Consider the following 27,778-nt stretch of genomic DNA (forward strand, 5'->3'; position numbering starts at 1 on the left):
TTTTTTTTTTTTTTTTTTAATATTTTATTTGTTTATTTGACAGAGAGAGATCACAAGTAGGCAGAGAGGCAGGCAGAGAGAGAGGGGGAAACGGGCCCCCTGCTGAGCAGAGAGCCCGATGCATGACTCAATCCCAGGACCCTGAGATCATGACCTGAGCCAAAGGCAGTGGCTTAACCCACTGAGACACCCAGGCACCCCCCCTGAGCCAGTTTTTAATTGGGTTATTTGTCTTTTTATTATTGAGTTGTAAGAGTTCTTTGTATATTCTGGATACTAGACCCTTACCAGGTCTATGGTCTGCAATTATTTTCTCCCATTCTAGGGTTGCCATTTCACTTTTTAATAGTGTCCTTTCATGCACCAAAGATTTTAATTTTAATGAAATCAAAATTAACATTTTTTCTTTAGTTTCTTGTGCTTTTAGTGTCATATCTAAGAAGGTTTTGCCTAATTCATAGTCATAAAGATTTGCTCTCATATTTTTCTTAAGAATTTCTTAATTTAAGAATTTTCTTAAGAATTTCATGGTGCTTGGTGCATGGCGCTTACATTTAAGTATATGGCCCATTTTAAATTAATTTTTGTAGACATTCAACTTAATTTGTTTGTATGTGGCTACCCAGTTGACCCAGAATGATTTGTTGAAAAGACTCTTCTTTCACCAATGAATGCTTTACCACCCTTGTTGAAAATCAATCGATTATCCCTGTGCCAATGCTGCATCTTGTTTTGCATTAAAATTTGATATTGGGAAATCTGGATTCTCCAACTTTTTCATCTTTTTCTAGATTGTCCATTTGAGGTCCTATGCATTTCCATATAAATTTTAAGATTAATTTTTTAATATCTTCAAAAATCTAGGTGGAATTTTGATACAAATTGCATTAAATCTATAATCTATTTGGGGAGGATTGCCATCTTAACACTATTAAGTCTTCCAACCCATGAACTTGGGATGTCTTTTTATTTATTTAGATCTTCCTCAATATCTGTCAGTAATGTTTGATAGTTTTCAGAGTATAAGTTTTACACTTCTTTGTTAAATTTACTCAAAAAGATTTTATTCTTTCTGATGACATAAATGCAATTATTTTCTTCATTTTTGGATTTTTCATTGCTTATGCACAGAAGTATAATTGATTTTTGTACATTAATCTTGTTGATGAACATGTTTGTCAGTTCTAATTTTTTTAAGAATTTTCTTTATGCAAGGGAATGTCATTTGCAAATAGTTTTGTTTTTTTTTTCCTTTCCAATGTAGATGTCTTCTGTTTCACTTCCTGGCCTAATATTCCTGGTTCTACCTTTGTTACAAAGTTGTGTAGAAGTGGGGAGAGTAGACATCCTTAACTTTTTTCTGATCTTAAAGGAGATTTCATTGATTTATATGTTATATTTATTATACTCTCCTTTCTGCTTGCTTTAGATTTAATATGCTCTTCTAGTTTTATTATTTGGAAGCTTAGGTTAGTTTGCAGATATTTTTGCTTTCTCGTATACACATGTAACGTTACACATTTTTCTGTAAACACTGCTTAGCTGTATCTCACAAATTTGAGTATTTGTATTTTCACTTCAAAATATATTTAAACTTCTCTTGAAGTTTCTTTCCAACATATGTGTTATTTACAAGTGTGTTCCTTAATTTTCAAATACTTGGGAATTTTCCAGATCTCTTTCTAATACTTTTTTTTTTTTAGTTTTAATTTTGCTGTGGTCTAAGAACATACTTTGCATGATTTCTATTATTTAAATGTGTTTATGGTTTTGTTATAGCCCAGAATATGGTGTATCTTAGTGACTATTCCATGAGTCCTTGAGAAGATGTGTATTCTGTTTTTGTCAGGCGAAATGCTCTATAAATATCAATTACATGAAGCTATTTGATTGTGCTGTTCAGGTCATGTATAGTCCTACTGATCTTCTGCCTACTTGTTTCATCAATTCCCAAGACAAGAATGTTGAAATCTCGAAATATAATTGTGACTTGGTCTATTTCTCCTTTCAGATGTATTAGGCTTTTGCTTCATGTATCATAAAAGTCTGCAGCTGGGTGAATACACATTTAAGATCTTCATGCCTTCTGGGAGAATTGGTTCCCTTATGTAGGGTCCATTTTTATCCCTCATCCTTTTCCTTCTTCCGAAATCTACTTTGACTGAAATTAATGTAACTATTCCAGTTTTCTCTAGATTAATATTAACATGGCAGATCCCTCTCCATCGGTTTACTTTTACCCCGTCTTTATATTAAAGCAGGTTTATTATAGACAGTATGTAATATATGTTTTCAGTGTATCTATAAGACTATATGTATTATCTATATATCTATAGCTTTCTGTCTAAATAAATACAACTGATTTATTTTCCTAACATTTCCTGACATTATTCCTAATGAAGCAGAGGTCCCTTTCTTCTCAAAATACAAGTAATCACTGGATTGTAATAGAGCATTTTTATAAGCAGTTTCCTTGAATTTTCTGTCACGATAGTTGTTTTCTGAAGTCACTTCAGCAACAGTTATTTAATATTGAACATCATGGATTGAGACTTGATTAAGTGGCTGAGGGGCAGAAGAGTCCAGGAGAATAAAACTGTGACATGGAAGACTCCTGAGTGTCAGAAAACTTCTTAAATTCAGAGAAAATTCCTTCATTGTGTGTGGTGATTACGTCCTACCTCACAACGATTTAGAATGGGTACAAGCATAGGGTTTAGATGAGTTGGAGTTCAACACTCGATTCATAAATGAGGAATCTGAAACCAAGATCTGCGCACCTGAGTTTCCATACAGCAGATCATATTTCCTTGGTGCTGTTGGCAGAGCAGCATAGGTTACATTATTACATTGTTTCTGTGATTGTTTTACCAGTAACATCCATCCCAGCAGCTACTTAGTTTGATACTCTTGAGCCGCCGCGAGCCAAAGAGAGAGCTTGCTTTCTCTTGGGGTGTGGGGGTGAGATACTACCATAAATAAGATGTCCCAACCCTGAGCTTGGCTGCACATGTCAAATCTCTTTTTCAGCTATTTCTCAACATTCTTGAGCTAATTTTCAGATCTTGCAACTTTTTTTTCTTTAAAATTTTGTTTACTTATTTGACAGAGAGACACAGCAAGGGACGAAACACAAGCACGGGGAGAGAGAGAGGGAGAAGCTGGCTCCCGGAGCCAGATGCCGGACTCCCATCTCAGGACCCTGGGATCATGACCTGAGACCAAGGCAGATGCGTAAAGACTGAGCCACCCAGGGGCTCCAAGATCTTACAACATTTAATCTTGAATTCAAATTTCCAAGTTGTATTTACCAATTCCATTTAGATTGCTGTTAGTGAAACTAGCATCTTCATTGTTTCTGGGCACTTTATCTTACCGCAAGGAGAATTTACTTGTGTAAATGACTACTACTCGGCAATGCCCAGCTAACATTGCAGACTTGCCTTCTCTGGGAAGTTATTAACAAGGGCCTCTGAACTTCACGGTCAGTTTGAATTGGTTAAAAAAAAATCCTAAGTTTGAAAATAAGACTGGATTTATGTGAAGCTCTGATGCCTTCCTAAATATATTTTAAGGTTTTAAGCAAGAACTCTTTCTTAGATATTTTACATTTTTTGTTCTAATCATCCATGATGCCAGCAAATAAGAAAAGTCTTTAATTTAGAGAAAGCAGTCACCAAATATTTGCAGTATTTTTCTTTTCAAATGTTTGGATTGCCAGTTTTATTTCAGGATGTTTCCTAATTTATCCAAACAGACTTGTCAGCCTGTCCTATTACAGGGGCTACTCACGGTATAAGTAGAATGACAGTGTTAGTATGTCTTTCCATTATTACAGAAACTCTATTTTTTTAAAGTGCCTTTAGTAGGATTCTGGGAATTCTCTGTAGGTTAACAGTGGAGCTCCCACCATTTAGAATTCTTTTCTCCTAATGAAAGGCGTCTGAACCCTTGAACTCTGTCAGGGACTTAGGCATGTTCCCTGGGCCTGATTTTCATCCTCAGAAAATGGAGGTCAGATACATGTCAAGAATAAAGGAAGGGTCAGATTAGAGTACTTAAAGACTTTGTACATATCCAGATGACATTAATGTGTTGACCATAGTCTCTGGAAACTGCTAGGCTCTTGGTGAGTGAGTGAACTAACAAATGAATGAATAAGTAAATAGTGATAAAAATGACAGCAAATATTGAGAAGCAATTAATTATATGCATAGTAAAACATCTTACGTTTTGTGTGTTTGCCTGGAGTAAGTGGAGATTGTTATAAAAAATATAAAACTTCCCCAAGGTCTTCCTTTTCCAAGGAACTAAGGCAGTATAAATTGGTAATGCATTTTCATAAGGAAATGACTACTGGAGATGCTAATTTAGAATTAGAACGATTTCATCATTTCTTATAAAAATCAGCTTTCATTATGGCCACTTCCCTGATGATAGTATCTATGAATCTCAGTTTGATAAATGTGTGAAACAACATAAGGGGGAAAATCATGTCTGTGTTCTATCTTTGTAATTATTACTATAGTGAGTTTATGAGCTCAGGTGTGTAAGATAAAATTTTCTGTCCTGTCTCTTAATCAGCTTCTAGCTTTTGGCATCTTTTCCATTCGACTGAAAGAAAAAGGGGCAAAAACTCTGGATTTTTGTTGGGATCCCTTCCCTCCTGATGCCCACTCAGTTCCTGGGGTTGTGCTAAGTGTATGGGAATGTACACAGTACTCAGATTCTGGGGGGCGGCTGGGAGTTATTTGTCATTAGTCTCCTCAAAAATGCTGTTGTTAAGTCCCTCATCCTTGTTTGCATGGCCACCTCAGGTCCAGATGGCGCACCCCTGCTCATGCTTGAGGCACAGGAATTTCTTGTTCAGTCAAGTCTGACTTTGCTAGATGTGTGACCTGCTCCTTTTCCTCTCCGGGGTCTTCCTCTGGGGGGTTTTGCTATCATCTTGGGACCTCGTTAGGATGTACTTCTTTCTCTCATCCCAGCTCCTCCTCACTATCTACCCTTCACTCCTCCTGCCACTCTCCCACCCCCAGGAGGAACTTCTATGAAGCAGAGGGGTGATCTTTCTCTACATTTCTTCTGAACACTTAGTCATGGCTTTTAGTGTAACAAAGGTTACACTATACAGGGTGCTTTCATGTTTTGCTCTGACCCGTGTCTCCCTCACAGGCAACTCCCTGCCTGAGAGCGAGAAAAGGAAAAAGAAACTGAAAAAGAAGGGGGAAAAAAAACCCAAATAAAAAACATTTTGAAATCCATACATAAATATCTCAAAATAAAAACACAGACTGATGTGTGAATGGGAGCTAATGTTATTATTTAATACGTTCCAGGCACCCTGCCTGATTCCTTCAGATATATTACCTCATTTCATCAGCACAACAAGACCGTAAGTAGATGTACTTATTATCCTTTTACAATCAGGTTAGAGAGATTCAAGAACCTGCTCAGTATTAAATTTGGAATCAGGTGGTTGCAATTCTAAGTTCCATACTTTCCTCTATTTACTTTGTGTCACTTCTCAATCCTACAAATTTAACACTCTGTAAAAGCTAGCTAGCAACCAAGAAATATGAAAAGATAGTTATTTAGAATTACATGAGACCAGTTGATCCTTCTGGGGATATCTGGGCTGAGAACTGGGGTCTGAAAGCTAGGGTCTAGTTAACAGGGACCTCACTCCTTACAGAACACACAACACAAAGTTGCTCAACCCAAGTGTCCCTCAGCTGAGAAACTGAGAGATCAAGTATAGTGTATTACCACGGACTACTACTCACAAATAAAAAGGAATGAATTACTGATATGCTTGACAATGTGGATGAGTCCCAAATGCCCAATGGTAAGTGAGGAGAACCAAACCTAAAAGGCTACATGATATATGATTCCATTTATATGACCCTCCAGAAGAGGTCAAGTGATAGGGACTGTTTTATATTTTGATTGAGATGGTAATTGCATGACTATAGATGTCAGAAATTACAGAACTGTCAGGAAATGGGTAAATAGTACTATATGTAAATTATACCTTAATTTTTTAAATGGAAGAAAAAACACAATGTTGTTTTGGATGAGATGCTTTAGTAACCTCATTAGAAATACTCTATCTTGGGATTTTTAGGCAAAACTTGGAAAATGGAATGGATTCAGTCCCTTAATAAGCAACTCCCTCTTAATATTATATGTAAACTACAAAGCCCTAGGGACCCCCAAATGTTTTTATTTCCTTAACTAGATAAGCATAATGATATTGAAATGCTTCTTACAACCAATGATAAGTGACGATAGTCAGGTGCATGCGAGATCATTAAATTTGGATGAAGTCGTTATTTTCTGCAAATGTATAAAATGTACAAAATTAGCCTTTGGGTAATTAATATTGACCTTCAATTAAACTTAAATTTATTTAATGTTCCTTCAAATGATCTCAACATTACTACATTAGGCTGCATATTATTTTGTACAGAGAGGATTGACAGATACCTGCCAGGCAATTCAATTGAAGGCAAAAGAAATTGCTAAATCCTGCACAAACAGAGTATTTTAAATCTAGGAAACACTGAGGGTCATTAATTGATGTATTTGAAGACTCATCACTCACAACTTGAATACATCCTTTGATAAGACAATATACACCTTTGGCTCTCCATTCCTGCAGCAGAGAAATCTTTTGACCCCATTGGGTTCCCACTTTGTGGTGGCATATGTGTCATGGCTGAGGGAAAGAGATACAGCTTGATTGAGTTACACAGGGAAAGACAGAGGGTTTCTTATGGAAGAGAGAAAGAAATTCAGAAAACGGAAGGGAAGAGAAGAGAGGGGAGAACCACCAGTAGAGGGTGGGATTTAGACAGGGTTTTAGGGAGATGTTTTGTTTTGTTCACTTTGGTGGGGGGCAGAGTGGAAGGAAGGGGTAAGAGACAGAGATGAAGAAAGAGTATCTGAATATGGGTTTCTATGTGTTATAAATAAAATCCTCTTTTGGCCCTTTTAAAAGATTGAGCTAAAGATTTAAATTCCTTTTTGATGATGTCTGGACGTTAAGATTGGTTTTTCTCTAGAAGGTGATACCATGCCAGGAAGGACCGTGAAGAGGCTCAGCTTTTATGAGTAACATATCTGTCAAAGGCTCCAGGCTGACTTTTAAGAAAAGCTGTTTAACTTCCAGGGAGAGGTAATTTAATGAAGGACAAATATGAAACTATTAGTTTAGCCAGATAGGAAGTGCAGAAGAAATTCTGATATTTTTCAATATCCCTCTGAATTATACTGTCTGTCTTCAAGGGGTAAAGAAACCAAAATAACGAGCAGTAGTTATGGAAAACAGCTTGTCACCATGATGCCAGACATATCTGTCAAGGGCCAAAAGTGAGTTGGATGACTATTTAGACATGTATATCCAAATCTTCCACTCAAACTTTTCTCATTACGCCGAAGAAGAAAGTTAGTCTATAATTCCATATGAATGCTTTTGTTCATTATTTAAAGCATATACAGTACTTGCACAATTGGTTTATATGCTTTTTTCCTCCTGCACGGCTATTATTAAACCTGGGATACAGTATACAGTTTATGATATATTAGAATCAAGTTCTAGGTGTCCCCAAAATAATTTTCCAGTTATCGTATCTTTCTTCTGAGAGACCCACAGAGAGGTTTAACGCTTGTGTGTGGGCAGGGGACTAGTGAAAGGGCTGATACGAGAAAGAGATGTAGGAGGAAGAGGAAAAGCAAACAATGCTGGAAGGTATGCCCTGCCTCTCTCTAGGATGGCCCTGGATACCTCCCCCGGAACACAGCACGTTGACAGTGAAGTCCCAGTGCTGGTTGATGGGGTGACTCTTTCTTTTTGTCCAGACCCATGAGGTTTGGCAGGCTGCGCTGCCTGCAGTCCCAAGTTTGATTTTCTTCCTTATGTCTGGTTTGTGAGGGATCTGTAAGGGAGCATAGGGAAATTTGACGATATCCATCACCTGCCCCAGTGTCTGCTGACATTTCTTTCAACTGTCAGACCAGGGGTGTGGGAAGGTATGGGCTTATCTGAATGGCTCAACAGTGCATTGAGAAATTCTCTTTTATAGGGAGAATGTCCCTCAGCTGCCTGTGTACTTGGTTTTCGGGTACCTTTGACTCACACTTTGCACTCTTGCTGTTTGGACTTGTTTATATTTAAAGAGAGCAATAGGGATTAAAACAGTTTTATAGTGAAAAATTCATCCTTTTTTCTGAGTTGTAATCTCTAAGGCTGTTTCCTTGAATGTTAACAGATCAGGAGTGTTGAAATTGTTTGCTGAGCACGTGTCTTCTGTGCCAGAAAAATCAAGACTAAATCAAGAACTCAAAAAACAACACCTGACTTCCCAGCTAAGGCAAGTGTTAGGTCATCTCTTTGGTATCAACGGCAGATCAGCTGAAGTAACCAAAGACTGACCGTGGCGTTGTATGAAAGGATTCTAGCGTTTGTTTGTCATCTGCTCAGCTAATGGCGGTGCCAGGCACTGTTCTGGGTGATGGTTTTACAAGGGGTACAGAGCGCCTGAGCCTTGGTCAAATGCCGTCTGCGCTCTGGTGTACGAACAATGTGCTACCGCAGTCAGTAGTGGGCTTTATTTAAAGCATATTTCACACTGAACTTCTCAAGCTCATTTCTTGAGGAATTTCATTCATTACCTTCTGCCAGTTGCTCATTATTTTCCTTTATAAATGAATTGGCTAAGTGACATGCATTACAGATAGATTATATTTCTAAACCTCCTGAACCTTCATTCTGGTAAACACGAGCATCCGCCTTGAACAGAGAAAGTCACAATAGCGAGCTGAAGTTGTTATAGCAACAATGAGAACACTTCAATATTCAGGAACCATCGTTTTTTCAAGAGTAAATGATACAATGAATGCTTGATACTCTATTGTTTACAGACTTCCCTGTGACTCATAACTCTTCATATGTCAGTCCCAAACAGATGGAAGAGTAATTCTATGAGACTTAAACAATAATTCAAATATTGGTATATGAAGCTGCTTTAAAAAGTCTTGACAGGCTTTTTACCCATGATAGGTTTATGCCTCTTTTTTATTATAGCAAAACTTCAAAAATTGCATCTAAATTAATGAAACTTTTTCCATTTCCTCAGAGGAGAGCTAAAACATGCTCATTTAGGTAAGTTTTATTGCATATGCCCAAAGAAAACCATAGGATAGTGGAAGAGCATATCCCAAGTGGGCTGGATTTGAGGTCCTGGTTCTGTTACTTATAGCTGAGTGACCTTGGGCAAGTGTTTTCCCTCACATCACCTCAGTTTTCCTATCTGTGAAGTGGAGGTGGTAAACTACCTTCTTTGTGGGGTTTTCGTGAGGATTTTTTTTTTTTAAGATTTTATTTATTTGAGAGGGAGAGAGAATGTGCACAGTGGGTGGGGAGGGGGGCAGAGAGAAAAGCAGACTCCCAGGGCCCTGGGATCATGACCTGAGCCAAAGCCAGACACTTAAACTGACTGAGCCACCTAGGCACCCCAGGTTGTTGTAAGGATTAAATGTATAGTACATAAAGTGTTTTGCCTGAGAAAGCATTACACAAATGTTTGCTCTCCTTTAAAAAAAAAAAAAAGATAGAGATTTATTTATTAATTTATTAATTTGAGAGAGAGAGAGAGAGAGTGAGCTGGGGAAGAGACAGTGGGAGAGAATCTTCCAACAGTCTCCCAGCTAAGTGCAGAGCCCCACTCAAGGCTTGATCCCAGGACTCTGAGATCATGACCCGAGCCGAAACCGAGAGTAGGCCATTCAACTGACCAAGCCACCCAGGTACCCCAAATGTATGATTGCCTTTTTTAGATCTGGTTCAAGTATTTGCATTTGAGCAGCATTTGGCAAGATGAGCATATTATTTGCCCATTATTTTCTTAACATTCTCTATGGAACAAATAAATTGAATATGGGGTGATATCTATTTTCTTCCAAGATCATGGTTCAAAAAATTATTGGGAGTAACTCCCAGCTATTCCTTTTGTATCTCCTCTCAGTTCTTGCTCACAGGAACATGTTTGGGGTAAAATTATGGGAAACAGCATGGGATTTGGGGAGGAACAAGGCCTTTGAAGTCAGGCAAACCTGATTTCAAATCTAAGCTCCGCCACAGATAGTGACTTAACCAATGTTACCACTTGTCCATAGGGGCAGTGCTACTGACTTTGTGGGACTAAATGAAATGTATGTACTTAACGCATCCTAAAGGTCAACAAATGTTATTTCCTGTCTGCGTGAGCTGTCTTAAACCAATCCTTGAACAGAAGTGGCCAAGTTCTGACCCACATAGGCCTGCCCTGCTCTGCGCATCCCTCGGCCCCACAACATCGCAATCACTAGAAACACACAACCAACTCAAACTGGAGTTAGACATTTAACGAGTTGACCTACAACCTATGAAAACAATTGGCATAAAAGTTTTTTTCAAAACGGGATAATGAGATCATCTTGGCCAATTAGTACCTGCTTCAATAAACATTATGGAAAGAAATTGGTGGAGGGAATTAGCAGGAACTGAAAAACCAACGTTTAAGGGGTCAGGCACACAAATGTGCTGGCATGATGGGGAAACAGAATCCAGGAGCTGGCACAAACCGTGAGACAGAGAATTAAGGGAAGAAAGGGTGAGTCAGTTGGCTGGCAACATGAAGACTGGGAAAAACAAAGGCCAAGGAGTTAAATCATCCTGATGGCAGAGGTTCCATTGACTCCTGCTGCTGCGGGGGTTCCTAGAGCCCCCCCAGATAAAAGCTCCCTGCCTTCATCCTGAGGCTGATGCTCCACACTTGCTATGAGGTTGAGGTAGGGGGTGGGGGGATATTTTCCTATGGGTTCCCAAATAACCCTGGCCTCCTGGTGGAGGTTCCTATTCTACCCATCTCTATTTCCACTCTTAAAGTAAGCTGTTTTACTTGGGGTAAACAAATACGTCCTTGTTTCTCTCTCCTCCAATACTGTAGCAGGAAAAAGAAATATGTCTGCTACCAGGAAAAGATGAAATCTTAGTGTGGAGTCTCTTGTAGCCTGTGGAATTGGCCTGTATATTTCAGGGTCCCAGCTTGGCTAAGCTTTTTTGAAAAGAGGTCAGTAGAAATTGGCTTCCTAAGTTTGAGTATTAGATGTCAGACATTTCTAGTCCCTAACTCACTGTCCTTACAGCTTTTCATTTTTGTGCCCTAGATAGGAGGTGCAATGTATGGTTTTACTTCCACACTACTTGTATTTAATTTCTGCCTCCACTACTTACCAACTTGGGCAACATTCTTATCTCTCTATGCTTCAGTTTCCTCATTAGGATTGTTATTACACAGGCTTGAAGATTATTGGTAAGTATTTTGTCAATCTTCTACCACAATATCCATTTGTTACGTTTGTTTGTTTACTTCTATTTCTTTTTTTAGACTCTTCCCTCTTTTTTTTTTTTTTAAATGATATTATTTATTTATTTATTTATTTGACAGAGAGAGAGAGAGAGAGAGAGAGCACAGCTGGGGGAGTAGCAGGCAGAGGGAGAGGGAGAAGCAGGCTTCCCACTGTGTACGGAGCCTGATGAGGGGCTTGATCCCAGGAACCCGGGATCATGACCTAAGCAGAAGGCAGACACTTAACTGACTGAGCCACCCTGGCACACCTAGACTCTCCCCTCTTTGAGAGCAAATGAGAATAAGTACACTTTCATATTTCCATTATTTTACACAATAGGCTTTCAATAAATTAGTATTTTAATATTTCCTTGTCTAAAAGAAACTCATTGCAGAATTTCATCCTGCTAGTTTTTATTCTCTGAATCTTACAGATTTTAAATCTCTGTAACCCCTCCTTCTACATTTGGATACAAACCTGTGGTAGGTATTATGCTTGCTTTCATTATTCATTTATTTTATTAATCATTCTGTTACTTAATTAGCTTCATCCCTTTAGAGCCCACCTTTGCTTACCATGTTTGCCCCTTTCTTCTGACATACTTTCTTTGCTCAATTTTTACTCAAATTAATTATTATGCTTATCATTCTTGAGGGTCTTTCTGCCTGAGTCTATCAGCTTCTCCAACTTAGCAAGGTCATTTTGAATTCCAGTCCCATCTGTTAAGAAGTTCACTCTGTAGGTGACTACGTCAGCTAACTCAAGAGTTGCCTATTTCTTCAAACAGGTCATTGATGAAAGTTAAAGCACACAGCTTTTGCCTGCCTTATAAATAAAAAAGTTATTTTCCAAATCTGTAAGAACATGAGTAGGTATTTGAAAAGCCAAGTGTAGAAGACATTTTTATGTAAGGAGAACTTCTGATTGTGAGAACAAATGGCTCAATAAATCTTTGTGTAATTGCTCAGTGCCCTACAACCCAATATTTCCATTCATAAACCAAGCTTTAGCCTCATGTAACTTAAAAAGTTGTTTTAAAGTTCACTTGAGCTCATTCCACATCTAAGTTTATCCAGTAGATATACATAGTATCCTATATGTAGGTGTAAGTAAAAATTTAGCAAGCCAGCAAATAAGAATATATCACAATTTTAATGCAGTTTGGATGAGCAACTCTTAGAGGCTGGGGAAGAAGTTTGTATAGATTTTCCACAATAATTGGTAAGAGTCTTGATTTTAAATAGGTTTGTTACTATAAGAAAAAAGTATGTTACTCTAAGGAGAAAGGTGAACCAATAGATCAAAATATGTTATTATTTCATTAGATGAAAGTAATAAATCTAAAGACTGTGTTCGCAGATGAAAGGAAATCATTGTTGTTTTTTTGGTCTTGAAAGAATATATCCTTGTTAGGAATCTAAGAGAGTTTCTTGAGTCAAGTTGGGATCCAAAACAGTTTGCCATGTTTAAGAGTGTGTTCAGCTTTCCTGGTGTTTACCCAAGCACTTTATGCCACTCTGCAGGTCACAGAAAGTGACCTAAGCCCTTCACCATTGGCATCCAAAGGTTTCTGTCCAGTCCTCAGGAGAATGCCCTTTCCTTGCTTTTCCAACCAAACAGACCTACAGCTGTGTGATCACCTGCTGGAATACTAGAAAAAGTCATGACAAAGGTAAAGATTTATGATCATGGTTAGAATTTAGGCTGAATTTTCATGGATTCATTTGCTTCATTGAAAAATAGTCTTTTATGGAGATACGAAGACTTTTCTAAGCAAGGACTGAAAAGGTCTCTTGGGACTTTCAGCCTGATGTTTTGTTTTGCACTACTGGGGTTTTCCTTAGGTTGTAAATTTCAGCTTTCTAATGTCAGATCTCTCCTTTGTTGAGCTTGAAGGCATCTCTGGAATTACTCAGCAGAGGGACTTTGACAATTCCCTGACCAGTTCTTAGGTCATAGAGCTGATTTATGGCAGGAGGAGGTTCTCTAAACAGTAGATGAAATTGGTGAGATGTTATCCATTTATTAAAGTGGGTTTAGGAGTTCCTCCTGCTGATCAGTGGGAGTCATCCTAAAAAAAATCAGCTCTGGGTGCATTTATTGCTATTCTCTGAATTTTACTGCAGGAAAATAAAAATCACCCCGACAGAAATTATTTAAGGGTAGAATCTGAAGAGTATACTGATAGTGTTATGGCATATTCTAAATATGCTATTTCAGATTAATAGCATTAAAGCACTTTCAGAAATGGCTGTTCTTATTAATGTAAATTTGCAATTTCAGTATTTATTCAACTAGCATTTATTGAGTGTCCTTTCTGTTCAGGTACTGCTCTAAGTACTGTGGACATAGCAGAGAATAAAGCAGACAAATTGCCTGCTGTAACTACTGGAACAGACATCATATAATAACAAAAAATATATATAGCAAAACAGCCAATATTTGGGACTTTGATGAAAAATACAGGAGGGGTATAAAAAGAATTGAGAATGGTAGTCATTTTAGGGACTTGTAAGTTTTCTACTGATGCTTTAACAAAGTACCACAAATATATTGGTTTAAAATAACTTAAATTTATTATCTTATAACCTTGTAGGTCAAAAGTCCTACACTTCTAAAATCAAATCCTAAAATCAAGGCATCAGCAAGCTCTAGGAAAGAATCCTTTCCTTTCGCTTTTCCAGACTCCAGAGGCTTCTCGCATTCCTAGGCTCATGGTCCCCAACTACTCTATCTCTAAAGCCAGCAATATCACATCTCTCTGACCCTTCATTTCTTGTCACATTTCCTTCTGGCCACAGCCAGAAAAGATTTTCCTATCCTAAGAGCTCATGTGCTTAGATTGAGCCACTCAGATCATTAAGGATAATCTCTGTATTTTCAGGTCCATTAATTAGCAACCTAAATCTTATTTGAAACCTTAATTTCCTTTTGCCATAAGAAAAACATACACACATTTATTTAGATGCCTGAATTATCTGAGGTTTGGTTAGTGGAAACCTTTGAGTTCTGTGACCCTTTGACATGTCCCTATCATAATTTAAGCACCCTCTCACTTCCGGTACAATAAAGTGATCCAGGCTTATTTTGTACTTTCCCAGCCCTAGCCCAGGAATTGGCCATTTATTTAAGGATTCCTGGTTCCTTTTAATGAAAAACTGGTAAGTAGTTGCAAGCTATGTTCATTGGCTTTGAGATCTGTATATATTTTGAAGGCATAGTCTGAAGGTATCAATGGAAAAAGGGAACAATGGATGAACGGAAAGTTTTGGACCTGAGCTAATGGAAGAATGGGGTTACCATGAACAGGGATGGGGAGGGCTGAGGTAGAGTAGGTTTGGAGGGAGGATCTGCAATTCAGTTTAGACAAGGTCAGCTGAGATCCTTATTAGACATTCTACTGGAGATGGTAAGTAAGCACTTGGATATCTGGGTTCTGGAGGGAATTCTAGACTAAGGATGACATTTGGGAATCATCACTGTATAGATGACATTTAAATCCAAGAGAAAGGATAACATCATCAAAGGAATGAGTATAGATACTGAAGGAAAGATGGCCAGGGTCTGAGTCCTGGGGTGCACCAACATAAGAGACTAGGGGGGATGGGAACAAGCCATAAAGGAAACTCAGAGGCAGTGACCCCTGAAGTAGAAGGAAAAGCAAAACTTGGTGTTCCAGAAGACAAGTGAAAAAACAGGTATGGAGAAAGTGATCAACTTTGTCAAATGCTTTTGCTAAGTTGAGTGAGGTAAAGACTGAGAATTGACTATTACTGAGGGGAAGTGGGCAGTTCCTCTGATTGGAGTGGGTGTGAGCAAAAATAGGAAATATGAAATCAAACAGAACACATGTAGACAAATTCTTTGAAGGGTTTGCTGCAAACAAGAGCAAAGGAATGGAGTAGTAACCACTGAAGAACTAAGGTCATGTAAAGTTGTTGTTTTCAGTAAGATGGAAGAAATACTAGCCTGTTGTGATGTGGATGGAAAGTGATAGACTGAGTTAGGAGTGGAAAGATTGATAGATGGCAGCAGGAGGGGTGGGCAGAGTCTGTTGCCTTGCCATTTCCAGCTTCTAGAGACTATCTACCTTCCTTGGCTCCCAGCTGCCTTCTTCCATCTTTAGAACCAGTAATAGCCAGTGAGTCCTTCTCACACCTCTCTAACAGCTCTTCTAATCACCATCTCTCTCTCTCTCTCATCGTGCCCAGAAAAGATTCTCCATTTTTAAGGACTCCCATAATAAGTTTGGACCCACCAGATGGTCCATGACAATCTCTCCACTGCAAGGTCCTTAACCTTTATCACATCTGCAAAATCTCTTTTGTGGTGTTGAGTACCACATCCATAGCTTCTGGAGATGAGGACTTGGATATTATTCTACCAGCCCTAACATCCCAGGAGTACCAGAATGCTTGGAATGGGTAGTTTCCTAGTTGGTTGTGTTTTTTCCTTGAACCTCCTTTGCTTACTATTTAACTGTTAAGACTGGGGTAAGCTTCTTGTGAGTTCTCATGAATTCTAGATAAGTAGGGCTTAATTCTATGTACACCTGCATATGGGCCTCATGGATCTGTCATTTAAGTGGTGTTGATTAGCTCTGCATTCACTCAACTATCACTGAAAGGGAAGATGGATGCAACTCCCAGATTCATCTCCCACTCTTCTTCTGTAAATAATGTTCTCCAGGCTTCCTTGTACCTGGCTTCTAGCCAAGTTGCATTAGTGGAGGCCTGGGGAGAGATTAGACTACAGGAGGAAGAAAGGAGCTGCGGTATTTCCTCGCTTTCCATTTCTGCTTCCTGGGGTGGTTCCCTGCCGTCACCACATTGCTCTCTGGTGCCAGCTCCCCTAGGCAGCCCCCTGTAGGACTCAAGCTGCAGCCAGAGGCCTGGCTTCTGGATTCTGGTACCCCCGCCCTTTTCCCAGCCATGCTTGTGCTTTCCTGCTGTTGCTAATCTCCAAGCTGCCTGCATTCCCTTTTTGGCTTCTCAGCTCTTCCATCACGGTGTCGGTCATTCACTGCATCAGATTTCCTGTATTTGGAAATATCTAGTGTAGTTTCTGTTTTCTTGGCTCAACTTTCACTGATAGAGTGGAAAGGAAAACTATGCGAATTTCAATCTTGAGATTATAAAAATAATCTCCCTTGCCCATCCGAAAGGGACTCTTGTATTCTTAAAAAATAAAAAGCTTGATAAAAAAAATCCATTCAGTTTGTTTAGAGGTATATAAAGAAAGTTTTTAGCACCCTCATGGCATTTCTGACATGAAATTTGTAGCTTGATGTTTACTTACTGAGACTGATGTCATCGAGTGAGCTCTACTAGTACACAAAAAGGAATTTCAGGAAGCCACCCTGAACTGCTGGGATCAGGTTTCTGAATGATGAGCTGGGTGGTGTTGGGGTGGCAAGGGACAGGACCATATCCCACGGCCGGTGCCAATCAGGAACACTCAATCACGGCTTTGGGGCACAAAGGACAGGATGAAGAGAATTCCACATGTCTAAAAAGTGCTTTCCTCTATTTCAAGGAGAGGGAAAACTAGGGCAAGAATGCAGTCGAGGCTGGTGGTGGCTGGCTGCCACTCATTTCCTCTTAAAAAACAGATACACACAGACAGTGGAAAAGGAATGAAGGGAAGTTTACTCTCCTCTGACTAGGAAAGCTATTAGCCAAAGTAAAAAGATTAAAAAATAATTTGCATACATGATTATTAGGATGGAAAAGGATGACTCTAACTGCAGTTCTTGACACAACTTTGTGGCTTTCTGTGGTTGAGATAATGTACCTAAAGCAGAGACCCCACCATCTGACTAATTAACTCGGCAGCAGGGAGGGAATGGATGAAAGGATAATTAATAGGTCAGAGACCCAATGCTGTGTTATGATTATTTGAATAATATTATGATAATTTGAATAACGTACAAGAGTTTGTGAAAATTGGTTGCTGGCTAGGACTCCAGCTGACAAAACATTTGAATCACGCTCATTTTATACCTCCTGGGTAGCTTTCCTTCCTTCCTGAAAGTACTGAGCATATGTTTGACTATTGGGGGTGGGGGGGGGGAGAGATGGTGGGAAAGGACTGTGAAAAAAACACTGTTTCAAATGTCCATGGCAGAATTCCTCCATTTCTATTCACATTGAAGTGACCTTAACCGGCAGCACGGTTGCCGAGACAATAGAGACTGTAGCAGACGACATCGCAGGGAACATTCAATGAAACAAACAGCCCGCTGCTTATTTCCTGGTTCAAAAAAATAAATTACATAATTAGAGTAGGTCTATGGTTGATGGATTTCCATCTTTATATAGAAAAACAAAACTACAGAATTACTCTTATTTTAAACAACTAGGGATTTTAAACCAAGATATTTATTTAGAATTGTTTAAACATGCTGAATGTTGAATGGGTCCTACACAAAAATTTGTTTAGAAAATCTTGTAGATTATTAACTAATATGGTAGCATTTGTAATATTCCTACAGTCGACAATGGGGCAGTTTCATATCAGGTATCATTTCTGTGGTTTTTTTCCCCCCTTTTACTGAGAAAATGGACTTCATTGTCAACATCTAAGCGGCAGTCTAGAACATGGCCTGAGGGTGTTTAGGACAGGTAATAAGAAAGGCCAACCTGCTTTCTGAGGCACGAGTTTATTTTCCTGCAGGAGTTCTGTGTCAGTTTTATTACTTATGCGAGAAGAGGAGCTTCCTTCTATCTTTTCATTAATCCAGTTATCCTCCACTGGGGGCAATTTTGTCTGCCTAGGGGATGTTTTAGTCTGTCATGATTTGGGAGAGCTACTGGTATCTACAGGGTAGAGTCTAGAGATGCTGCTGAATGTCCTACAATGTACCGGACAGCAAAGAATTGGGTGGCCCCAAAGGTCAATAGCATTGACATTGAGGAAGTGCATTAATCCAAGAGTGGCCTTTGGTGAATACAAGAATGAAAATGGTGCTGCCTTGGCTAAGATCCTCTTAATTTACTGGGAGCTTTTGTTCTCCATTTCTAAGATTTTGCCTCTAAAAATAGGGAAAGTAAGGACTCTACTACCTATGACTAGATGTTGAATCTCTTATGCTATCATATCAGGTATACAGGTTAGATGGCTACAGTTTGATTATTAAGGATTAACATTAATGAATGAATAAGTGCAAGCAATTTTTAGTCCTAAGACTAAGAATCATAGGTCAAAGATGAACCTAGGAATAGGATAAGTATATTTTTCTGAATGTTCAGATAAGCAGTGGCCTTCAGGGGATCTGTGAGACTACTGACAGCCATCTATAACCAGAAAAGATAGAGCTGAGAGTATCAAGGAAGCTGAGCAGAATTTCAGAAGAAAACTGGGCTCTATCTCTAAGGATATGATCTAGATGCCTACTTACATAGGGCTTGCAGTCCCATATGTTCTTGCTAGCTATTTTAAAGTGTTTCATTGCTCAAAGGTTTAGTTGAGAGTGTGACACGTATTATTTATTATGTATTTATTATGACTGGTACGTGAATTAAAGAGACAACTTTATTCCTGAGGTAGAACCCCCCAAAAAATTACAAGCTGTCAGGAGACCTCACTGATAATAAAGAATATGTTATTTGTTATTTAAGAATACTTATCATAGGGGCACCTGGGTGGCTTAGTTGGTTAAGCGTCTGCCTTCTGCTCAGGTCATGATCCCAGGGTCCTGGGATCAAGGTCCATATTGGGCTCCCTGTTCAGCAGGGAGTCTGTTTCTCCCTCTCCCTCTGCCTGCTGCTCCCCTGCTTGTACTCTCTCTCACTCAAGCAAACAAATGAAATCTTTCTAAAAAAAGAATAGTTATCATAAAAATTGATGAAGAACATTATTTGCATTTTAGAACGAGTGACTGGACATTAGACCAGGCTAGAATTTCAGCTTTCCAGCTTGAGTGTTTTCTCCCTGATTTCACTTCCTAAAACAAATATTACTAAATTTTAGGTTGCCAGGCAGCTCACAATAAGCACCTGTATCCACCACCCAGTTTCTATAAATTAATAGAAAATACAGAAAGTGGAACAAGTATCATCGGTATGTAGTCAATGGCTTGATGTAGAATAAGAGATTATATACACTTTATAATTAATATATAATTTTTGAAACATTCGTAGTAGTTATGCATTACTGTGTAACACTTGGGCTTCAAACGTATGTTGTTATATAGGTATCTTTGAGAAAGGATAAGAGTTGGTCAGATGCAGAAACTATCATCATTTACATGTAGTGAGAACGTGCAATGATACAGTCTCTCCTGCTTTCACTTATTCAGTTTTGTATTATAAATGCATGTTTCTTACTTTTGTGTTCTTACCATAAAAGAAAATTTAATAAAAGCTTCTTGTGATACAAAAAGAGAGAATATTTTTTTTTAAATGTTGGCTTTTGCTGTTGACAAAAGGGTTTGGAAATAAATGATAAAGGTACACCCACTGACATCCATCAACACAGTAGGAGATAAGTATGTGGTATTGTATTTTAAATTTTTATTAATAATAAACCATATTTAAATAATAAGCATACACACACGGTATTAAGATATGAAGAAATGATTGCGGTGTTTAGTTTGGGAATCTAAGGTAGATAACTTTGGTAGATAAAAACACAGTATTTGAAAAATAGAATTATGTGGGATTGATACATGAAATCCCAACTTACAGACAGTCCATTGAAGAACGTGACTCCTTTGTAACTCGGGGTTGTCAAAATAGGTTCCTAGACCATGAAAAGCTATGATCTGAGATTGATGGCCCAAAACTGTAAGTGATAAGAAAAGACAATGAGTGACCAACATTGAAAGAAAAATCAGTAAAATGCAGAGGTTTAGAGTTACAGAAGATTCCATTACCAAAGCAGTGTTCAGTTCCTCAGATACAAGGACAACCAGGAGCAAGCTGTGGAGTCCTTTCTTAATTCAGTAAGGGTCTATTGGACATATTGGGAGTAGTGACATGATGTTCCTTGTAGTAGTGACTGTAATGTTTTGATGGGTAAGGACTGCCTTCCTGGGACTGAGTCCTCAAGCAGGAGAGGGATTTAGCAGAGCTAGGGCTTGAAGGATGTGCTTCAGCAGAGACGTTGCTCTTAAAGCCCTCTTGTTCCAGCCAATTCTCAATAGTTCTGAGAAGGTGGCTCTATTGACTTGTTCACATTAATACAATGTCAGCTGACAACAAAGCAATGGTGGGCCTACAAATTCATAACATACTTTTCTAAAAGCATGTCAGCCAAAAGTGTACTACCGTCAATGACCATCAAACCCATAATAAGCCCTTGACTGAGTGGGATTTTTAGTAGGGAGACCAGCTCTCTCACCACACCTTTTCAATATTTACCAGCAGTTTGTGAATTGATGATTTGTAACCACACTTCTTTCCAGCTTCTTGTCACATCTAGCCTCCATGTTGCAACTCCACTGAGGGTTCAGGTGCCCAGCTTATAAAGTTTCTCTCTAGCTCCACTCCTAAAATAGTCCTGGGAAAACATAGTAGAGGCCATCAGTGCCACAAAACTATCCCTTGGCACTCACTGCTCTCACTTCCACCAAAATTCTCTCTACAAGCATCTCTGACTCTCACCAGAGCCAGAAGTGTTCCTGGGAACTGCCCTCAACCAATGACAAAAGGGAGTTTGGGAGAGAAATGCCCCAGAGGGACTATGTGTCACCATGACTGGTGCTCTGTGCTCTCTGGGAATTAACCAGAAAGACTCAGTCCCAGTTGTCCACAGCAGTACCATGTCCAAAAATAAACTGCACTTAATGGCACTTCCCCCCATATCCGTACCTGTTGTTAGTCTATTTAATTATGCTCACCTGAATCCAACTCTATTTTCTTAACTCTGTGATCACCTTCTACTCTGACCTTGAAAATCCTCAAACATACATGAACTGAACCATCTATTTAGATTCAACTTCATTTCTCCAATCTTACCCCGTGCCTGATACATTCCAGCTACATAAACCTTCTCATTATTCACTGAAAATGTTGCCTTCTTTCCTATCACTGTATTCATATTCCCGGTGTGTTCTTCTGGTCTTTGGAACTCTCCTCTTCCCTGCTTAAAAGTCACCCCCTCAGTGGTGCCTTCTTTAACACTCACAGGCAAGATTAGTTGCTGTCTGTTATGTTTTTCATACCACTGCATATATATTCATTAGAACAATCATCACTTGAAGTTGTAATTATTTTTATGTCTGCCTTTTTAACCAGAGTATGAACTTGAGGAAAAGAAGAGTCTTTAGTAAAATCCTGAGCTCGTGTGGCCAGATTGGCCGGAAGATAGCAGGTAGTAATTTAATGTGTGATGAATGAATAAATGTTATTTATTAAAGTTGCTGTTTTTTTCCCCCAATACTTCATCTGATTTTTGTAGAAAAAAAATTTGTTGCATGTTACTTCTATTACTATGTGTCATCTCCAATTCTGAAATGATCTGCCAGCCGGTTTCTTGTGTCCACATGTCTTACACTTCAGCTAGGTGTTTTTAATTACCAACTCAGCCCAGACTAATGGTAATCAGATGGGTTTCTGCCACCAGAAACCAAAAAACAGCTTTAGGTATTATTTGGTGTGCTGTTTCCCAGGCACAATCCCACCTCCCAACTTCTGTTGAGAAAAATTGTAGATGCCTTTATGGTCTAAGTCACCGTTAGTTTGGCTTTTAATTAATCACAACTAAAAGAAATTTTAAATGAGGAATATAAAAGAATAATTTTAAATTGCATTAAAGAAATCACACATTATTTAGAGAAGCAGACAGGAAGAAGGGATGGGGGAAGGAAGTACTGGAATGAAGAGAAGGAAGAAGTGAGGAAGAATCACCCTATAGAGGCTTTACATCATTGGCAAGTCCTAGAGCATTAAGTAAGACAGGCATGGTTTGGTAAAAAGGAGAAATGAGCATTCTTGAGTGGGCATGTTCAGTGACTTAAGAGATAGGAGAGGTAAGGGAATTCATTTGCCCGTAGAAAACAACAAATTACTTAAAAACAAACATTTGGAACACAAATGTACATGAATTAGCAGACTCATGATTTCAGACTTACAGAAGATATTATCTGAAGAGCAGAATACTATTTTAGCATAACGATGGGAAAATTGTACTGGGCATCATGATGATGGTGTTGAGGAACAAAATTCCAGTGCCACCAATGGCAGTCACTCAGAAACCCTTCAGCATCACCAAGGTCATGTGCACAAGCATGTATAAAGCAGATCTGTACTGTCCTGGTTGTATCATCAAAGGACAATATGACTTAGGGCTAGACACTTAATCACCCTAATAGCCACCCAGGCATGGCTCACTTTCTTCATTTTTGGAAAAAGGAAAAGGTGTCTGAAGATTCAAGTTCCTTTCAACTCTATATCCTTGTCTCAGGGGTCTCCAATTTAAAAGACTTTTTCCTACCAGCTCTCTCTTAATGTCCTTTTGTTTTTAGAATCTGTATTTAAAATATAATAACTAAAGTTCTTAAAAATTATAAAATAAAAGAGTAAGAGTAGGGCATTGGAAAAAGTTATCAAGGAAAATTATATTTCATATTTAGTAAATTTTCTGAACCAAATTGCTTCTGACAGAGAATTTTCTATTTTACTATTTTTACTGCTTTTCTTTCTTTATTTTTTTTTGCCTATTAGATAGGTAATTAATGCCCTGAATTGTATTTCAAGCAGTAAGTTTTGTCAATGCTAACTAAATAATGACAATATTTCCTTTCTGCTTCTTTGCTTATGGACCATGATCACAAAATTTTTTAGTTTTAAGGAGACTGAAAACATTTTCCTTTCTCAAAGAGGAGGCAGTTTCAAGGGTAACATAAGCATACACTCCTATCAGAAAAATTGCTTTATAGATGAGGGAAAAACGGTGGCCTACAATGTGTTGGACAAAGTTCTGGTTCCTGTGGAAACAAATGTTGACAGACTCTGACAGCACATGGCCTCCTGATGATCTTGGATCACACAGCTGCACACAGCATTTTAGTTTGTATTTTCAAATGGAAAATAACCAAAAACTCTCAATTGAAAATTCATGAGGCAGTTTGATATATGTTGAATGGCATTGGACACACTAGAGCAGATACGATTTAGAACCACCCGTGAGCATTACAAGATCTTGAAACATTAATTCTATCTGCCTCCAAAATTGTATTTGTGAAAACAAATAAATTATACTTTCTCTTTTTAAATTATATTTGCTAAAATTTATTTGACTAGTTGGCTCCATTTAGAACACCTTTTTAAAAGCAGGACGTGTGTTTCTCTAAATGCCAGGTGTCTTCCTAAGGACTGTCCTATATGGTTTTTGGTAGTACTTAGCTTGTAATATATAGAGATAACAAACATTTCTTAGGCTACATAATAATATGAATGATTAATTCTAACATGACTTAAAAGCTTTTGTTTTTAAAGTTGGGGAACATACTTGTATTGAGGGTTATGTTTAATTGTTCTTGTTCTGTTTTTTTTTTTTTGTCTGAAATTCATCTCATTTTTTACCCTTATGGCTATGGTGTGAAGGATAATTAAATTTCTATTGAGTTTTGTGAACCCTGTGGAGAAAAGATTTATATCCACGTAGGAAATCTTGGAAGCATGAAGCTTTGTACACCCATTCTGGGATTTCTGTTGTTACCTTGTTAGAAATTTTGAGAGTTAGCCAAGGAGTAAAAATGTAGAGCATACCCAGAGAATCTGGGAGAAACCTGGGAAGATTTGAGACTGAGAATGTGAAATGTTGAACTTTTTCAGATTTATCCTGAGATTGCTGAAGTAAATTGCCTAGATAAAATTGGGTCTAGGATAGAAGCATAGTAAAAACCAACTTTTGAAATAACAGAAATAAAGTTTCTGAGGATAATTAGTCATTAGTGACAGGGCTTATAATAATTGTTCTAAATATTTAACTATGAACAATATTTTTATAAATCATTGTTACCATTAGTGAATTTTAAGGTACACATGCAACCAGATACAGTAGGAAAAAATTATAAACTGAAATTATAATAAATTCCTTAAGCCTTTTCTTGTGTATGACGAGGGAATTTGTTTCTATGTTTAAATGATCCACTGAGTACTGATTATACAGAGAACATGTTTCCAGAACATTTGAGCACTAAAACCATGTATGAACTTAATTATCTTATAGAAGCTGACTTTTATTAGTCAGTGAAACATTTTAAAAAGAGTGAGATGATTCATAAGAAATGTTATTGTTAATTATTAATAAAGAGTATCATCTGGAAAAACACAAAGCTTTCTGTGGTCTGCTGAATGTATGGGGCATAATGGTGGGAAAGAACCATCAGCAGAGCCATGTGTTAAGTTGGAAGGTGGGAAGGAAGGCACAGGTGCAAAACAAAAGCTCTTTTCTGAAAATGTTCCTATGCAACTTCCTGGTGGCTAGCTGATGCCAGAAAGAAGAGCTACAGGCTGATACTTCTGATTTGTATTTTGGTGAAATCCCCAGAGTTTTTACCAGTTTATTAAAAGCCAACCCTTTATGAGTAGATCAATATTTTTGCAAGTGTGCCTTCCTAGTAATCAGGTAAGCCTCGGGAAGCATATCTTTCCACTTAAAAAAAAAAAAAATCACAAAGAAAGCATGGACCATTTTCTCACAGAGGCTGTCCTTGACTAAAATCTTTATTGAGTATTACCATAATAATATAATATCTGTTACTCCATGGTCATGGATTGGCAGACTTGGTGTTGGTTTTCTCCCAAATTGATCTCAGTGCAATCACAATAAAAATTCAAACAAGTGTGTATGTGTGTAAGAAAATAACAAGCTGGCTTTAAGACATATATGAAATACAAGGAGCCAAAATTACTGAGATAGTCTGAAAAGGGAAGAATAAAGCTGGGAGCCTTCCACTGCCAAATATCAACACTTACTGTAGAGCCACCAAAATTAAGACAGGGTGATACCACAACAAATATATACAATAGTTCACAGTAAAGAGTAGAGTTCCCAGAAACAGAGCTACACGTATATATCACCTGAATAATGATTGCCCCATACATGACAAAAGTGACACTGAGGTATAGAGGGAAAAGGATAGTTTTATCAATAAATGAGTCTAGGTCAATTATGCATAGAAGAAAAAGTGTATCTTGAACTTACATTGCACTATACACAAAAATACACACACACAAATCAACTCAAAATGGATTAGAAACTTGGACATAAGCCCTGAAACTGAAAAATTCCTAAAAGAAACTCAGATGAAAGATGTTTTAAATAGGGTACAGAAAACACTAACAATAAAAGAATACTTGAGGACACCTGGAAAGCTCAGTCAGTTAGGCGTCTGCCTTCAACTCAGGTCATGATCCCGGGGTCCTGGGATGGAGCCCCATATCAGGCTCCCTTCTCAGCAGGGAGTCTGCTTCTCCCTCTGACTCTCTCTCCTCTCGTGTTTCTCTCTCTGTAATAAAGTTAAAAAAAATCTTAAAAAAAGAATACTTAAAAAATTAGACTACATTAAAATTATAAATTTCCTTCATCAAAAGACATTACTAAGAGAATGAAAAGGCAAAGAAAAGAGTGGGAAAAGAATTTTTTTTCAACATACGAAACTTACAAAGAGCTCATATACAAGACAACCCCAATAAATCAATGAGACAAAATAGTAAGCCAACTCAATAGAAAAAACATGCAAGAGACTTACACAGGCACTTCTCAAAGGAAAATATACAAACAGCCAATAAATATATCAAAAGACCTTTAACCTCGGTATTCATCACAGAAATGTACTACATATTTATATTTATATCTATGTATCTGTATCTATATCTATACAAACAAAACAAAACAAAAAACCACAATGAGAAACTGCTTCTTACGACTAGAATGGCTACAATGAAAAAGACTGATCATATCAAGTGTTGAGAAGTATGTGGATAATTGGAACTCTCATACACTGTTAGTAGAGAAATAATTTAATACTATCTAATAAACTTGGAAATAAGCATACCCTATGACCAGCAAAAACAATTTTGGATATATGTCCACCAAAATAAATGTACAAAAATATTTTTAGCAGTGTTATTTGTAATAGTGTAAATTCAAAAAACAATGTAGTGTTCATCAACATTTGAGGGACTGTAAATTGAATTATATAAAGACAATAGAATTAAAAATTGCCACTATAAGCAACAATATGGAGACTATCACAAACATAATGTGGAATAAAGACAGCCACAAAAGAATCACATGCTGTATAATACCAAAAATTGGCAAAGCTAATTGCAGTTTTAGAAGTCAAGCTAGTGGTTACCTTGATGGAGGTAGTGACTGAAAGGGCTTGGGAAGGACTTCTAAGGAGTTATTAATGCTGTTTCTTCAGGGGTGCCAGGGTGGTTCAGTGGGTTAAAGCCTCTGCCTTCAGCTTGGGTCATGATCCTGGGGTCCTGGCATTGAGCCCCACACTGGGCTCTCTGAGCAGGGATCCTGTTTCGTCCTCTCTCTCTGCCTGCCTATCTATCTGCCTGCTTGTGATCTCTGTCTGTCAAATAAATTTAAAAAACCCTTAAAAAAATACTGTTTCTTCATCTGGTGCTGGATATATGAGTATGTTAACTTTGTGAAAATTCAGTGCTGTGAGTTTATGGTTTATTTGCATTTCTGTATTACATTATACCTTAATAGAAAGTTCATTTTTAAAAAAGTCATTATCTTGTCTGTACATAATTCAAGTTTTGTGGAAGAAAGCTTGGTAATATCTACTAAAATTTTAAATACATTTATAGCCCTTAATGAAGCAATTTCATGTTTGGATATTACCCTTCTAAAAGATTAGGACAGAGGCACAGAAATAAGTTCCTTGCCCCATTGGTCATCCCCTTTTACTGGCACACTGTCATTTCCAGTTGTCATTTCTTGGCGGCACATACCTCTCATTTCCCCTGACCTATCTGGCATTTCGTGGTTTTCTTTGCTGGTTTCTGCCCCTCATGCACCCCTCTTTATGTAAGAGGGCCCCACAGCTCTGTCCTGTCCTCATGTCTTCTGTCTAAGCTCTTTCCCCATATGACCTCTTTCAGTCTATCACTGTTAAGTGACATCTAGATGCCAGTGGGTCCCAATTTTCTTTATCTACTTCCTATCTCTCTCCTAAGTTCCAGGTTCATATATCCAACATCCAACTTGCCATTTCTACTTGGCTATCTAATGAGCATAGCAGATTTAATATACTCAAAATGGCATTCTTCATACTTAGCTTGGTCAAATATAGTCTTGCCAGTCTTCTGCATCTCAGTAAATGGTATCTTTATCCTCTTAATTGTTTGGGACCTAGGAGTTCTTCATTACACATTCTCTTCTCTTTTCTTTACGATCTATTCAACTTGTC

The sequence above is a fragment of the Lontra canadensis genome, unplaced genomic scaffold (assembly GCF_010015895.1).
Source record: "Lontra canadensis isolate GAN:19392208 unplaced genomic scaffold, GSC_riverotter_1.0 scaffold13, whole genome shotgun sequence".
Classification (NCBI taxonomy): Eukaryota; Metazoa; Chordata; class Mammalia; order Carnivora; family Mustelidae; genus Lontra; species Lontra canadensis.